The sequence below is a fragment of the Mesoplodon bidens genome (assembly GCF_964165515.1).
Source record: "Mesoplodon bidens genome assembly, chromosome: 2".
NCBI lineage: Eukaryota > Metazoa > Chordata > Mammalia > Artiodactyla > Ziphiidae > Mesoplodon > Mesoplodon bidens.
In genome coordinates this window covers 20,732,471-20,746,946 of record NC_138177.1, presented here as the reverse complement: position 1 = coordinate 20,746,946, position 14,476 = coordinate 20,732,471, and positions in this window count along the sequence as shown.

Genomic DNA, 14,476 nt, shown 5'->3' with positions numbered 1-14,476 from the left:
GCCTGTCTATGGCTACAGCTAATGACTGGAGAAACCGGAATTGAAACCTAGGGTTCCTGGCTCTTGAATACTCACTAAGCTTTCCCTTTAAACACCAAGATATGTTTCCTTCCCATTCGCTTTAAGCCTCTGTTGGGATCCGCTGGGTATTTCATGCACTCATTGTCCCCCAGTCAACTGAATGGAGGACTTTTGGTTCTCAGTTATGCAGTTCTATGTGATCACAGTTAATCTGTGAGATGAGTGAACTCCAGCCCAGGTACTTCTTCATAAATATTAGGATGCTGAACTTTATTTGGAAGCAATGGGGAGCCAAGATGACAGTTTTCTGCATAAAAATGTAAACGTTTAAGTGTGTTTAAATCGGGACTGCATGAAACAACGTGAAGCAGAGAAGAGAGCTGTTCCTGCACATTGCATAATGGAAACACCGACCAACGGGCGGTGTAATAGTTAGCTAAATAAGGTAGCAGTGACTTCCTAAATGTATGTTGGATATTAGATGTATCAGTCAAGGTTCTCCAGAGAAAGAGAATGGAAGGGATTTATTTCAAGGGATTGTCTTATGCAATGGTGGAGGCTGGCAGGTCCATACTCTGTAGGGCAGGCCGGCAGGCTGGAAGCTCAGGTTGCATTTGATGCTGCAGTCGTGAGGCAGCCTTCCTTCCTCTTTGAGGAACCCCAGTTTGTTCTCTTATGGCCTTTCAACCAACTGGATGAGGCCCATCCACATTATTGAGAGTAATTTCCTTTACGTAATGTCAACTGATTTTTAGATGTTAACCACATCTGCAGGATACCTTCGTAGTAACACTTGGATTAATGTTTGATTAAATAACTGGGCATTAGAGCCTAGCCAAGTTGACACATAAAACTAACCATCACATGAGCCAATGAGGAAGACTGACATTTCAATCAATTGCCTAAAATTAACATTAATAAAGTTCGTATATAAAGTTTCAAGAACTACCTTTCCTAGAATTTGAAGATGAAGATGTGCATCCTCCCACCATCAACACATTCTTGGGAGCCATCTTGTTCTTGGGGGTCATCTTGCTCTGTCACTGAAACTAATTCTTTTTCCCAAGACAGCTGGAGACCATCATGAAATATTTATCTTAGGACACATTTTATACAGAAATTCACTCAATTCTGGATAGAATGTCGTTTCTACCACTTTGCCCTGATTTATACAGCTGGTCAGCCCGAGGCAGCCTTGAAGATGACAAACTAAATGTGTCAGGTAAATTGTATCCACTTCCTTTCAAATGATTTGTTGGGGGACCTTAATCTTCTTTTTCTCAGTGTAAATACTGTCCAACCAAATTAAATTCAGACTGATGTCACTCCCACTTTGTCCCCAACATAAATGAAATTGTACACTGATTTTCCCTAAAGAGATTTCAGCATTTTTCCCCTCTTTTGCCTGAAAAGCTTACTATTGTGTTTGCTAGCTCTTGGCAAGCCTGCATAAGTTGCCTGAGAATCAAAATGGTTAAGGTGTGGTTGATTTCATTTTGCTGTAGGTATAAGAAATAATTATATCTTGTGGTAGGAGATGGTGCAATTTGGCAGAGGGCAGAAACTTTTACAGGAATAACTGAAAGGTATCATCACCAACAAGCCTGCAGTGATGAAAAAGACCCAAACAATTCTTGGCAGGCTGTTCATCCAGGGGAAGATGCTCAAATGCTGTTTGGAGATATGAAGATAAAGGGTAGATGCCTGTGTGCATTTGCCAGAGAGCTTCCCTGATCACTTCAGACTTCTTGAATTTCCACACTAAAGGTTAAGGTTTAGGGTGACTCCTTCATTAGAAAAGAAAAATAATAAAATTAATTTTAATTTGCCTACATTACACACAAGGAAGTGTGGTGGTAATAACCTAAAACATCAAGAATCAGGAGAATCATTTAAATTTAGTTTATTGATTAAATCAACAGGAGTTTGCTATGTAATTTGTTAATTGGGGATATTTTTGGTTGGCAAGAATATAGGGTTTAAATATCATCGGGAGGGGAAGTTAGTTAGCCCCTCCCCAATGTATCATTGGATCGTGGAAGCTGCCAGATAGAACTGGGCAATACTTTTCCTCCACATACTCTTTAGCACCCATAAATCTACAAAAGGCAGAGATGCCTCCTGGGAGGAAAAGGACTAGGACTGGAATTCCTTCTTCAAGGTTCAGACATAAAAACATGGGGTAGAATGAACGGAGATGGTACTGACCAAGCTTAGGTGGCATGAAAGGACAATAAAGGCCCAAGAGGAAACCCACTATACAAGCGGGGAGGTCCGGACTGCTGACAAGCATTATATCTTTGTCTAGATTGTTGGCAGGGAGTGTTCTGGGTATAGAGTATGGCTAATGGTAGAATCCCTTCCTAGTAAGCCAATTTGACATTATGATTGTGCTTTGGGGAAAATGGCTATGGGTCTGTAATATCACTAAAGAGTTGTACTTTCTAGGAGGCTCCTTTTTTTTTTTTTGTGGTGGGGATGCTCATGACTAATATATCAGAGAAGTGTTTTCCTGGTCTACTGAAGATCCACCTGGGTAAATAAGCAGGTGGAAAATATAGGAATGAACAGTGGTGGCAAATAAAACAGCCAGACTAAACTTGCAGGAGCTGGTTGCCTGGATAAGCCCCAACACAACACAATAAGACAGGAGGAATAACTGATTCAGCTCAGCAACATCAGCCTAGCCTTGAGGAGTAAGGCCAAATTCTGGCCCTCTGGGAGCACTGTGATTCTTGGATGAGTACCTCTGGAGTCCTTATGCATATTTAGGAATAAAAAACCTATTAGTTATTCATTGCTATGTAAAACATTCCCCAGTATTAGCAGCTCAAAACAACAAACATTTATTATGTCACAGTTTCTCTGAGGCAGGAACCCAGGAGTGGCTTAGCTGCAAGGTTCGGGCTCAGGATATCTGGTGCGGTTGCAGGCAGCTGTCGTTGGCTGAAGCTGCAGTCATACTGGGGCTGGAGGAAGAGCATCTAAAAACACCCTGTCTGTATGCAGCTCCCGCACAAGCCTCCCGTTAACCTGAAGCCATTCATCCCGGGAACTCTCAAGTCTTGATTGATGCGAGCAGAGCTTCCAGGAATGACATGCAATGGGGAGCCCTTGTTCCTGGAGAGGCCCGGGGCCCCATCAGCCACAAAACCAAATTAGGGAATTACTGTTGTTACCTTTGCAGCCCAGTATCAAATGCATTTCAAGTGGGCCGCCTCCAAAGAGGTGTATATCCGGGTGGTTAGGCCAGGCTATGCCATCAGAGGCCTGAAGGGCCCCAGCTTCCCAAGGCCTCCTGAAAAGGTGTGTACTGCCCAGGCACCTGCTGTGTGGTTCCGGGTAGCGAGGGATCTGGAACAGGAAAAGGGTCTGGAGAGGCTGGGACACAGGAGGGGACTCTTGGGGGACAAGTCGTACGCCTAGTAGCAAACCCTAGCCTCCCCAATGGGGAATAGAGCTCAAGCTTACCCGAATGCCTTGTGGGGTGGGGAGGGGCGGGGCCGGCGGGCGGGCCAGGGAATCCTCCAGTTAAAAGTCACCCCGGAGCCCTGGTTGCAGGAGAAGCCCGGAGCCAATCAGGCAGCAAGCTCAAATGTGGACTGTCGCCAGCATGCTTCTGCCCACTCAGAGTGATGGGGGTGAGGGGTTGCCGTGGTGACTGTGCAGACCTCCCCAGACCTGGACGCCCCCGCCGTCCCAGGTCTGCGGACGGCATACGTACTGCGCATGCGGGTGCCGAGCAGTTCCGGATGGCCAGGGATCTGGGACACAGCAAGGGTTGGGAGAGGCCAGGTCACGGTAGAATGTCCAGGGACAAGGCTTAATCTAGACAAATACGCATATTCCCCTTGAAGGCAGAGCTGGAGGATACTGGACTGCACGGCCAAGGGTGGGGAAGGGCAGGCCGGCGGTGGGGGGGGGGGTGGGGGGAAGGGGGAGGGGTGTGTCCCCTAGTAAGAGACACGAGAGCTATGGTTTTGCAGGAGAAGCCTGGGGTCTCGTCAGGCGGCAAGTCCGAAGGGTGATTTCAGGGCATGGGCCCCCTCCACACTGAAGACTGGGTTGGTGGTTAGGGCTGAAGGGGTGTGTGTGTATTAATACTATGCTTGCCGGTCCTGCGCATTTTCTGGAGGAAGGCGGAATATGACCCACCCCGGGACCAGTACTGGGCCAGGACCCAGTTCACAGGATTAGGGGCACCATGGTTGGCTCTTGGGGGAAAATAGACCTGTCGAAATTCCTTCATTCCTCGCTGGCTGTTCGCAGGAGACCTTAGTTCTTTACTAAATGGACCTCTCCACAGGCTGCAAGATTCTCACAAGGTGGCAGCTGGCTCCCCCCAGAGCAAGTGAGCCAAGAGAGTAAAAGAGAGAGACCAAAACAGAAGCCATAGAGTCTCCTATAACAATCTGAGAAGTGTCATACATCACTTCTGACATATTCTGGAGGTCACATAGACCACCCTGGTTCAGTATGAGAGAGGCTACATGGCGTGTGAATACCAGGAGGTAAAGATTATTGGGGACCATTTGAGAGACTGGCCACGGAAAGACTGGATGTCCTTATAATTTAGCTATCTCAAACTTAAGGCCAATAGGAGTGCAGAGCTTTTTGTCTGTTTGGTTGATAGATAACAGTATGTCCATGAAAATAATCAATAAACAATCTATAATAGGAATAGAAAAGAGTTTTTATTTCAGCCAAATTAAGGGCTATAGGCCAGAAGACAGCCTCTCAGATAATTCTGAGGAACTGCTCCAGAGAAGCATGGTTTTCAGCACAGTTTTATGTCTTGTCAGAACAAAGAACATTAAACAAGTCTGGGATACATTTCTTCAAGGTTTCAAAAAACAGATCAGCACGTACATGGTGAGTCATTATGGCCTTGGCACCTGGGAAGGGAGTCTTATCAGTGAAGGAGTACCAGTATTGGCATCCCAGGAGGAGAGACATTTAATTTTTATTTTTAACATGGACATTCTTTACTTCTGGTCAATGCACCCTTTTCTTTAATAATTAAAGCAGATGTACAGTGTATGTGTGATAGGTCACAAATAGGCTGTTGTAGTTAGCATAAAATTCAGGTTAACTCATGTATAAGCCAGAATGACTTCCCCATACCTCAGTGTGTAAAAATTTCTTTTATCAAATAACTGGCACATACTAGATGCCCAATTAATATTAAAGGAATGAATTAATTTTAATATTAAGGGAAATGTGAACTTCTCTTGCAGCTACAGGCTGATAATATCTGGGCAGTGGTTTCCATTTGTTTTCCTTATTATATTTAGCTCGAGATTCAGTTGATTGCATATGGCAACTGACCTTAAGACAAGGTGATCTCCCTTTTTTTAGTGGAAAAGAAAATTAGATTGAGAGTAAAACATTTACTAGATAAAATTTACTTCTATGAATATCACACTTTGGTTTGCCTAGTTCTCTAGAATCAGCAATAAGTAGTTATCTTCCAGGATACCATTTAATTGAGAAAAGTCAAAAAGAGTTCATCACAGGATCTATTTTGAAGCAAAATAGCAAATAAACCAGAAACACAGTTTTAGTATGGCCTGACACCTGAGATGCAGGTAACCAATGCTTCACTGGTGGACTTGGCCACTTCTTCTGACATGTCATAAAGCTCTCAGATTTACCTCATGTTGAAATTGGACTAGCAGGGCCTTTTGGATGAAGAACTAAGACTGACTCCTTAATGGAGACAAACTATTCAGACTCCTTGAAACCATGATTTTCATAAATATTACTAATTAAAATTGATACAAAGATTTGAGTACCTAATTAGAGCCATGTGCTTTTCCTCAATTTTCACTTCTTATTCTAACCTGTTTTACACATGGGAACACTGAGAATTTGAGTAAACTGGGCTACCAGGTTAGAAAAAGGCAGCCGAGGGCTTCCCTGGTGGCACAGTGGTTGAGAGTCTGCCTGCCGATGCAGGGCACGCAGGTTCGTGTCCCGGTCTGGGAAGATCCCATGTGCCGTGGAGCGGCTGGGCCTGTGAGCCATGGCCACTGAGCCTGCCCGTCCGGAGCCTGTGCTCCTCAATGGGAGAGGCCACAACAGTGAGAGGCCTGCGTACTGCAAAAAAATCAAAATAATAAATAAAAATAAATAAATAAAAGAAAGAAAGAAAGAAAGAGGCAGCCGAACTGAGATCAAACCAGTATCACAGTGACTTTTCAGCTTATAATTTATCCCTTATACCACTGGAAAAAAGTGTTTCCCTTTCTCAGCTGTCTAAGGAGGTCCACACCCCTAAAAGTTAGTTGCTGTCATGTGACTTGCTTTGGTGGAAGAAACATAAGCAGAGGTGACATGATTCATTCTTAGTGGAGACAGTGATTGCCAGTGCTTAACTATCCACTTCACTTCTGCTTCCGCAGCCCTGAAAGCATCAGTTTGGAGGAACCATAGGATCAAAGGAGTATGTGCTACTGAGCCAGCACCTGGAGAACGCGGTGGGGAGCCATCTGAACCGATGGTGGAACTTCCATCCTCGGCAATGTCCTGTTGTCTCGTTCCATACTCTCGGCCCCCAGCCTCCAGGTGACACTTTTCATTGGGAATATTGGCTGGTTGGGCCTTTGATCCATTCCCTTCACTTTCCTTGTCACTTTCCTGATACAGAGAGGAATAAGGAAATGTTTAACAGTAAACTCAATACCTCTGATCTCTCCCTCTTGTAGAGACACCCTTCTAAGAAGCTTCCCCTTTATGCGATCTCAGGCTTCACACTCGACTACCATCTACGAACTATCTCATGACCTTCTAACTTCACACAAGAGAGGCAAATACGAATAAACATCATGGGGTGAGGGGCATTAGAAAAAGAAGTCAGTCTGACCATGGGAGCTCAGTGAGACTGCAGTTACATGAATTACCAGGTGGGAAAATACTCCTCTGTGAGGGCCCAAATCAGGAACAACCAACATTCCCATCTCAGGGCTCTTGGTGTCCCCAGCGGGATGTCACATACCTTATTTTGTGTTCTATAGTACTCATTTAACATATACTGGTATTTGGGTTGATTAAGACCAAAGAAGACAGCAAATCTTCCACCAAGGAATTCACATGCTAGAAGAAAGAAAAACGCTTTGGTAAACTGAATTAATAATTAAAGCTTAGACTCAGTGGAGATGCCAAAAGTCTCAACTTGCCCTCAAATGGTCTATTACTATACTTAACTTCAAGGCTGACAAAAGATTTCAATTGCTCCAGACTCTCAAAAAGTCCTAGGACTCAAAGGGAATTTGTTAAATCTTCTGTCTTCACATAGGATTACATGTAAACTATCCTCTCCAGATGAATATATCAGGGGAGATTTTCAAAATACTTAATAACAGATACAGGTCCTGAGCAATCAGAACAGATGTTGCCTATCCCCATGCGTATCATCTGATCATCAGCTGCGAGTATGTTGCAAAGTATACCCAAAATTAAATCCAATGTTACCGAGACCCATGTCAGAAATCCTTCCATGCATCAAAACAAACTCCTTCCTAGCAGCAATTTAAGACCTTCCTTGTCTGCCTTCAGTTACAGCATCAAGGTGGTCTGCAGCCTCAGGGATTGTTAGAGTTAGGGATAAAGGTTTAGCATGAATAATGAGGGGTTTCCAAAAAGGTCTCTCCTAGAGATGTTCTCCTGTAAAAGTATAGGACTTCCGATGTGCCTCCCCCCATTGTAGGACTTTCTGATTCCCATGATTCATTCCACTTCTGAAGAAATGGCTCATACAGTGCATCAAAATGATGCTCTCTATTCTTTTTTTTAATATGCTTTATCCTTTCAAAAATACTCTAGCTCTGTAATCTGTTTGTTTGCCACAGTGCCTAGTACACGTGCATAAGAGAAGTTTCTAAAACATTAGAATAAATCTCAGGAAGTTTTCCTGTTTATGACCTACTAGAATCTTACATGGAAAAAATTAACTACCAGTGTCGTCTGGGTCCCAGCTCTAACCAAAGTCTCTGTGTAAAGATCAGACTGTTAGCGTATTTATGCCTTCACTAAAATCTGGAGGCCCCCGGCAGAAGCCCTTTCAGGCTACAGTTCCATTTGGAACCCTGAAGGCAGATTGATTCCCTGTGTGTCCTGCCCCTGTCATCTGAAGTCAAAGCCCAACATAGAAATCACTGTAGTCCCTGTTCTCCTTCACACTCTCATATTGCTGTACTGAGTTTTGCTTCTTTTACCTGATCTAATCTCTAAGGCTCCTTCCCTCTAAAACATTTCACCTCTTCAAACAGTCTTGCCCTAACTAAAGCACAGAAGTCTCTGGAAGGCAGCATTTCTTCTGCCAACATATTTTGGTTGAGGTAAGGTCAGTATTCACCTGGGTCTCTAAAGTAACTTCCAAATTACAAACCTTCCACCTTGATCAAAAAGCACTTAGGGCTCATACCATCTGACTAAATCTCCCTTATCATTACTTTTAATGTGATTTAAAGACCCCCTGGTCACTTTCATGGTCCCCAAGCTGGCCTTGGCCAGACATACTTTCATAGCATTCTTAAGATGTCTCCTCTGTAGTCAACATTCCTGAGTATCCCAGTCTGTAGTCCCTACACTCCTCCTGCCATGGAGGTTGTAACAAGAAATTATCATCATAGGCATGTTTACTGGCCTATATTACCCATTGAATATTAAGGCCCTTGAAAGCAAAGACTGTCATTTGTCTTTGTGTCCCAGGGTCCTGCACAGTGCTGAGCATACATGAGTACTCAATAAATGTTTATTGAATGAATGAATGAAGATCAATTCCTAAGAGCTATATTTTATATTTGCTCAGATTCTTAAAGTTGTTTCCCCCCATCACATACACGAGCATATACAAGTTAGAAGGAAATGAGTAATTAGATGTTGCCAATTGTGATTTTTAAAAAACTGGTGAAAGTCAAACAAAATAAGATTTAGCATTTTGTCTCTTGTAAAGAGCCACTTAGGCCATTCATTATGTCCTTGGGAAGGATCAGTAAAATTGTTTATAATAGAGTGATTATGAAAAGGGAACTTGGGACTGTGTCAGGTAACAACAGTTGAAAAAAGAAAAAACTTGGAAGTTTATTCAGGTGAAGAGTCACCTCAGGGAGGACTGACTATTGTCTTCAAATATTTGAAACTCTATGAAAGAGGAATCTGGACTGGTGTTGTCTGGCTTGTAAAAAGACAACTAGGATCAACGGGAAGAACTTTAAAAGAAGATAGAATAGGGCTTCCCTGGTGGCGCAGTGGTTGAGAGTCCGCCTGCCGATGCAGGGGACGCGGGTTCGTGCCCCGGTCCAGGAAGATCCCACATGCTGTGGAGTGGCTGGGCCCGTGAGCCATGGCCGCTGAGCCTGTGCGTCCAGAGCCTGTGCTCCACAACGGGAGAGGCCACAACAGTGAGAGGCCTGCGTACCGCAAAAAAAAAAAAAAAAGAAGATAGAATAGAAGATAGAATTTACTGAAAAGAGTTGAGAAAAGATGCCAGGGTCTGCCTGAAGATGTGAGGTTCTATGCCTTTGGGAATGTTCAAGCGTAGATATGGAAGCGACCATTTCTTCAGAATGCCACGGAGTGGATTAAACCACTGGAAGTCCCATCTAACTCTGAGGGTCTGTAAGTCTATATTTAGGACAGAAAAAAATAACCTTAGCAGTACATACTAGAAAATGAGGTCCTTGCTATTCGCCCTGCCCAAAACCTTAGGTAGGACCCCCATGAAAGTTTAGACTGAAAAAAATAGAGAAACCAAATCAGTGTAAATTAATAACAGGAGTGGTGACTGCAGAGTCTGCAGTGTAGAAGTTTCAAAATGCTTCGTAATACGTTCCATTTTCTCTCATAGATGTGAAACCTAAGATTATCAAAATTATAAGTTGATTGTACTTGGCTGTAGAAAGCAAACCAAGGAGAGCAAGGAATTAGCTTAGAACTGTGTTTTCCACAAACCTCATCTGCCTTAATCTCTCATTCACTCAGCCCCCATGTTCACTAATAATGATATTCTAAGCTTACAGGATCAAGTGTTGAATTTGTTCTCTGTTCCTCTTTTTCTTCCTCTTCCTCTGTGCTATATTCTTCCATGATGTCACCGTCAACAAAATGGATAACTCTTTTGGGAGTCCTCCTTTTGGAAGGTCTACCCTTCTCTAGTTCTAACTGCTGGAAACTGTCTTTTTCCATAAGGAAAAAACTGGTAAATGAAAAACAGGACGCCTTAAGACAATTTGCCCAGGACAGTGTTTATATAGCAGAGATGTGTCTAATTATTTTCAATGGATTGTAAAGACAGAGAGTTCAGAGGTAATCGCAGCTGTGATCTCATCAGTTCTTCAAATCCAAGAGAGGACAGTTTAGTTCTGTACCAAAACAGAAAAGATTCAATTAGTAGTGAAAATGTGAACTTTGGGTCTTCAAACAAAACTGTCAACAGGGTTCCTTTATCCTTTATTAATTGCAAAAGCTGCAGTTGCTGGTAGGGGTAGGAAGAGGCCATCGCCCTGTGGAAATTCCTCAATCATTTCAATAAATACTGAGGAGCAAAATAAGTAGTGGCAAAGAGTACAGGCTTTGCACAGACAGGTGAAAATATTTGCCAAGTATATGTCTGATAAGAGACTTATTTTCAGAATATATAAAAAACTGCAATTTATAAAATATAAACAACTCCATTAAAATAAGGGCAAAGAATTTGAATAGACACTTTCCCAAAAATTTACAGATGCCAAATAAACTTAGGAGAAGTGCTCAATGTCATTAGTCATTAGACAAATGCAAATAGAAACCATATGCGGTATCACAACAGTCACTAGAAGGAGAAAGTTAAAAAGACTAACAATACTAAATGTTGAGGGGTAAGTGAAGCAACTAGAACTCTCATAGATTGCTTGCCAGTGGGACTGCAACTAGTATGGCCACTTTGGAAAACAGTTTGGCAGTTTCTTAGAAGTCAAACATATACTTACCATGTAATCTTGTAATTCCATGTCTAGATATTTTCCCAAGAGAAATGAAGATATATATATCCATCTAAAGATTTGTATGTGAACATTCATAGCAGCTGTATTTGTAAGGGCTCTAAACTGAAAACAATCCAAATATCCATTAACTGGTAAAAGATAAACAAAATGTGGTATATCTATTCAACGGAATACTGCTCAGCAATTAAAAGTAACGGACAACTAATATTTGCAATACCCTGAAGGAATCTCAGAAGCATTATGCTAAGTAAAAGAAGCCAGACACTGTATGATTCTACTTATGTGAAATTTTAGAAAAGGCAAAATTACAGTGGTAGAAAACAGATCGGTGTTTGCTAGGGGTGACAGGCTGTGGGAGGAGATTAACTACAAATGGGCAAAGGGAACTTTTTGGGGTGATGGAATTGTTCTAATAGATAGTATGATTGTAGTAGTGGTTACTCGACTGTGTATACATTTGTCAAAACGAATCAAAATCTAGACTTAATTTTATTTAAGTTAAATCTTAATAAAGCTGAGGAGCTTGGAGCCAGACTGTCTAGGTTCAAAATCCTGTTACTTAATATTCCAGTGTCTTGGTTTCTTCATCTATAAAATAAGAATAATATAATTTGAAAATGTGTGTGAATATAGTACCACCCTTGTAAAATTAAGGAGTAAATGAGTAAAGACACATACAGGACTCAGAACAATTCTTAGAAAACAGTAAGTATTTAATAAAAGCTAGCTATTGTCAAGTACTTATCACTTACTTAATGATGTATATATGTCAGGCACTGTTCTAATGTAGTAAGTACACTCTTGTCTTAATATTTAATATATTTTAAGATTATATCAGCAAACATGGCAGGCTGAGCTGATGTGGAAGAATTTTTCTTCCTGTTCCAAACGCACAGAAATGCGGGATAAAATGAAACAAACAAAACATTAAATCAGGCTGCACTAAGGAAGTAAGAAAGAGAGTCAGAGAGAGGAAGGGGAAGGAAGGGAGTGAGGGAGGGAAGAAGGAGGGGGAAAGAGAAGGAAAGGAAGAAAGGAAGAAAGGAAGAAAGGAAGAAAGCTAACCCAGGTGTCCGAAAAAGGGAGGAAACTCAAAACCATACGGGTGAGCTGAAGCTGAGATAGTTCCTGGGGTTTCAGAACCAGATACAAGCCTTGGGGCTAGAGTTTTAATACTGGCGCAGAGAGGAGAGAGTCTAAATCACAAATCCCATGAGTGTGGGGAGCTGAAGTAAAGCTACCTGCATAAAACTAAGATAATAAAGTACTATCTTAGCTACAAAACATGGACGAGTAAAACTACCTGTTGGCCTGCAAAAATGGCAAAATAATTTGTCATCTCCTGGCATCTTGGGTAGAAATAGTCACCTGAAAACAAATTGGAGCCTGAGGCCAGGACCCCATACTGGTACGTGGCCTAAATTCATAGCCCTCATACGGTATAAGGACCTATAAGGACCTGAAGCAAAGCTGAGTAACCTGAAGGCAGTGCAGCCCACAGAACTCTCAGATGCAAATGCAAAGTCACCCTGGAGGGAGACTTCAAAGGACAGGGAACACTGGACCTCCACTACAAATAACCCTGGCCAAGGATGTGCTCACTGCAAAAACTTACAAATCACATGAGGAAACCAACCATCATGAGGAGGGTTCAGCAAATGAAATGAAAAAAATGGGAGAGTCCTCATCCAAGAATTAGGAATAATAGAACAACATGAAACTTTAAAAATGAACATGGTTAATATATTCAAAGAGATAAAGGAAGCAAAACATTATAGTATCCAAAAAGAACAGGTTGATTTGAAAAGGAACCAAACAGAAATTCGAGAAATGAAATATACGGGAACATAGGATAGGTTGGATATAGATTAAACATAGTGAAGAAATCTGAGGAAATCTCTCATAAACAGCATAAAGATATATATATGTACATATATATATATATGTATATATGTGTATATATATATATATATACATATATATATATATACATATTCTGTTAACATGAAAGAAAAGTTATGAGCTAAGGATAGATGAGAAAGTTCAATATTCTTTTAATGGGAGTTCCAGAAGATGTGAACAGAAATAATGGGGGAGGTGATGTTTGAAGAGGTAATGGCTATGAATTTTCCATATTTGAAGAAAGACACAAATCTTCAAATATGAGAAACATGAAGAATACTAGAGGGGTAAAAAAATAAAATCAAACCTAGATCATAGAAATTATAGAAAATCTTAAAATTTATAATAGATAAGGCAAATGAGGCTAAAGGCTGACTTCAAATCAGCAACAACTGAGCCCAGAAGACAGTTGATTATTGTCATAAAGAATTCAATATCCAGCTAAACAATTTGAGAGTAAAATAATGACATTTTACGACCTATAGAAACTGAGTTAAGCATTCCTGCATCTTCACTGAATAATGAATGATATACGATTCTGTGTCAAATAGAAGGAAAGTGAACGCAGAAGTAAGAGTGAGATGCAAGAAACAAATGTAAATGAGCAAGTAAACAAAGTGAAACTCTTAATAGTGACTCTTAAAAACACTACTTTGGTAGGGCACAGTATAAAAACAAAGAAGTATTAAGTATTAGATAACAATAAGAAAAATATGAGGGGTTGACCTCTTTAAGTATTGTTTTGGAATACTTTGGAGAGGATAAGTATGCATGCTGACAATTTAAAGGTGACTAGCAAAATAATGGAATTAGAATGTATGGCTTCAAAACCAGTAGAAGAAAAAAAAAAAGGAAATAAACACTCCAACAGAAGGCAGGAAAAAGGGGATAAAGCAAGCAAAGGAAAAGCATGATTAATGAAAACACTAATAAAATATTAGAAATAATTCCAAATAAGTCAGTAATCATAATACACATGAGTGAATCAATTATCAGCCATCTATCAAAATGAAGACCAGCAGATTGACTTTTTAAAAGTTTTATGGGCAATAAACACAGGATTGAATGTACATATAAATATATATTCATACATACATATGTTTATGTATGTATGAATCAGTCACCAAATCTTATTTGTACAATGCCATTGTTAAAGGTCAGAGTTACAAAAAGCCTGTCAAGGGTTAAATTTGTTATCCAAAGCAAGGTGATGTGAAACCTTCTCAGCCCAGGGTCCTCTGAGGAGTCTTAAAGGATATATTCATGGTTTTCCCTGACTGACTTAGTGGCAGTGTATCACAAAAGAACCTTGGTGAGAAGTAAACTAAAACTACTTAGTTTCTGATGCCAAAGAGCAGCAAAAAAAAAAAAAAAAAAAAATCTTAACTTGGTGTTTAAAATATGCCGAGTATAACAGTATTGCAGAAGTAAATACTTTCAACGCCTGAGAAATAAAACATGCTCTATAACAATCAGAAGAAAATAAAACATTTTCAAAAAACAACTCACCATTATTCCTCTGCTTTTTCTTTCATTGCTTTAATTGGCTTTGGTTTTGAAAGTAGTGC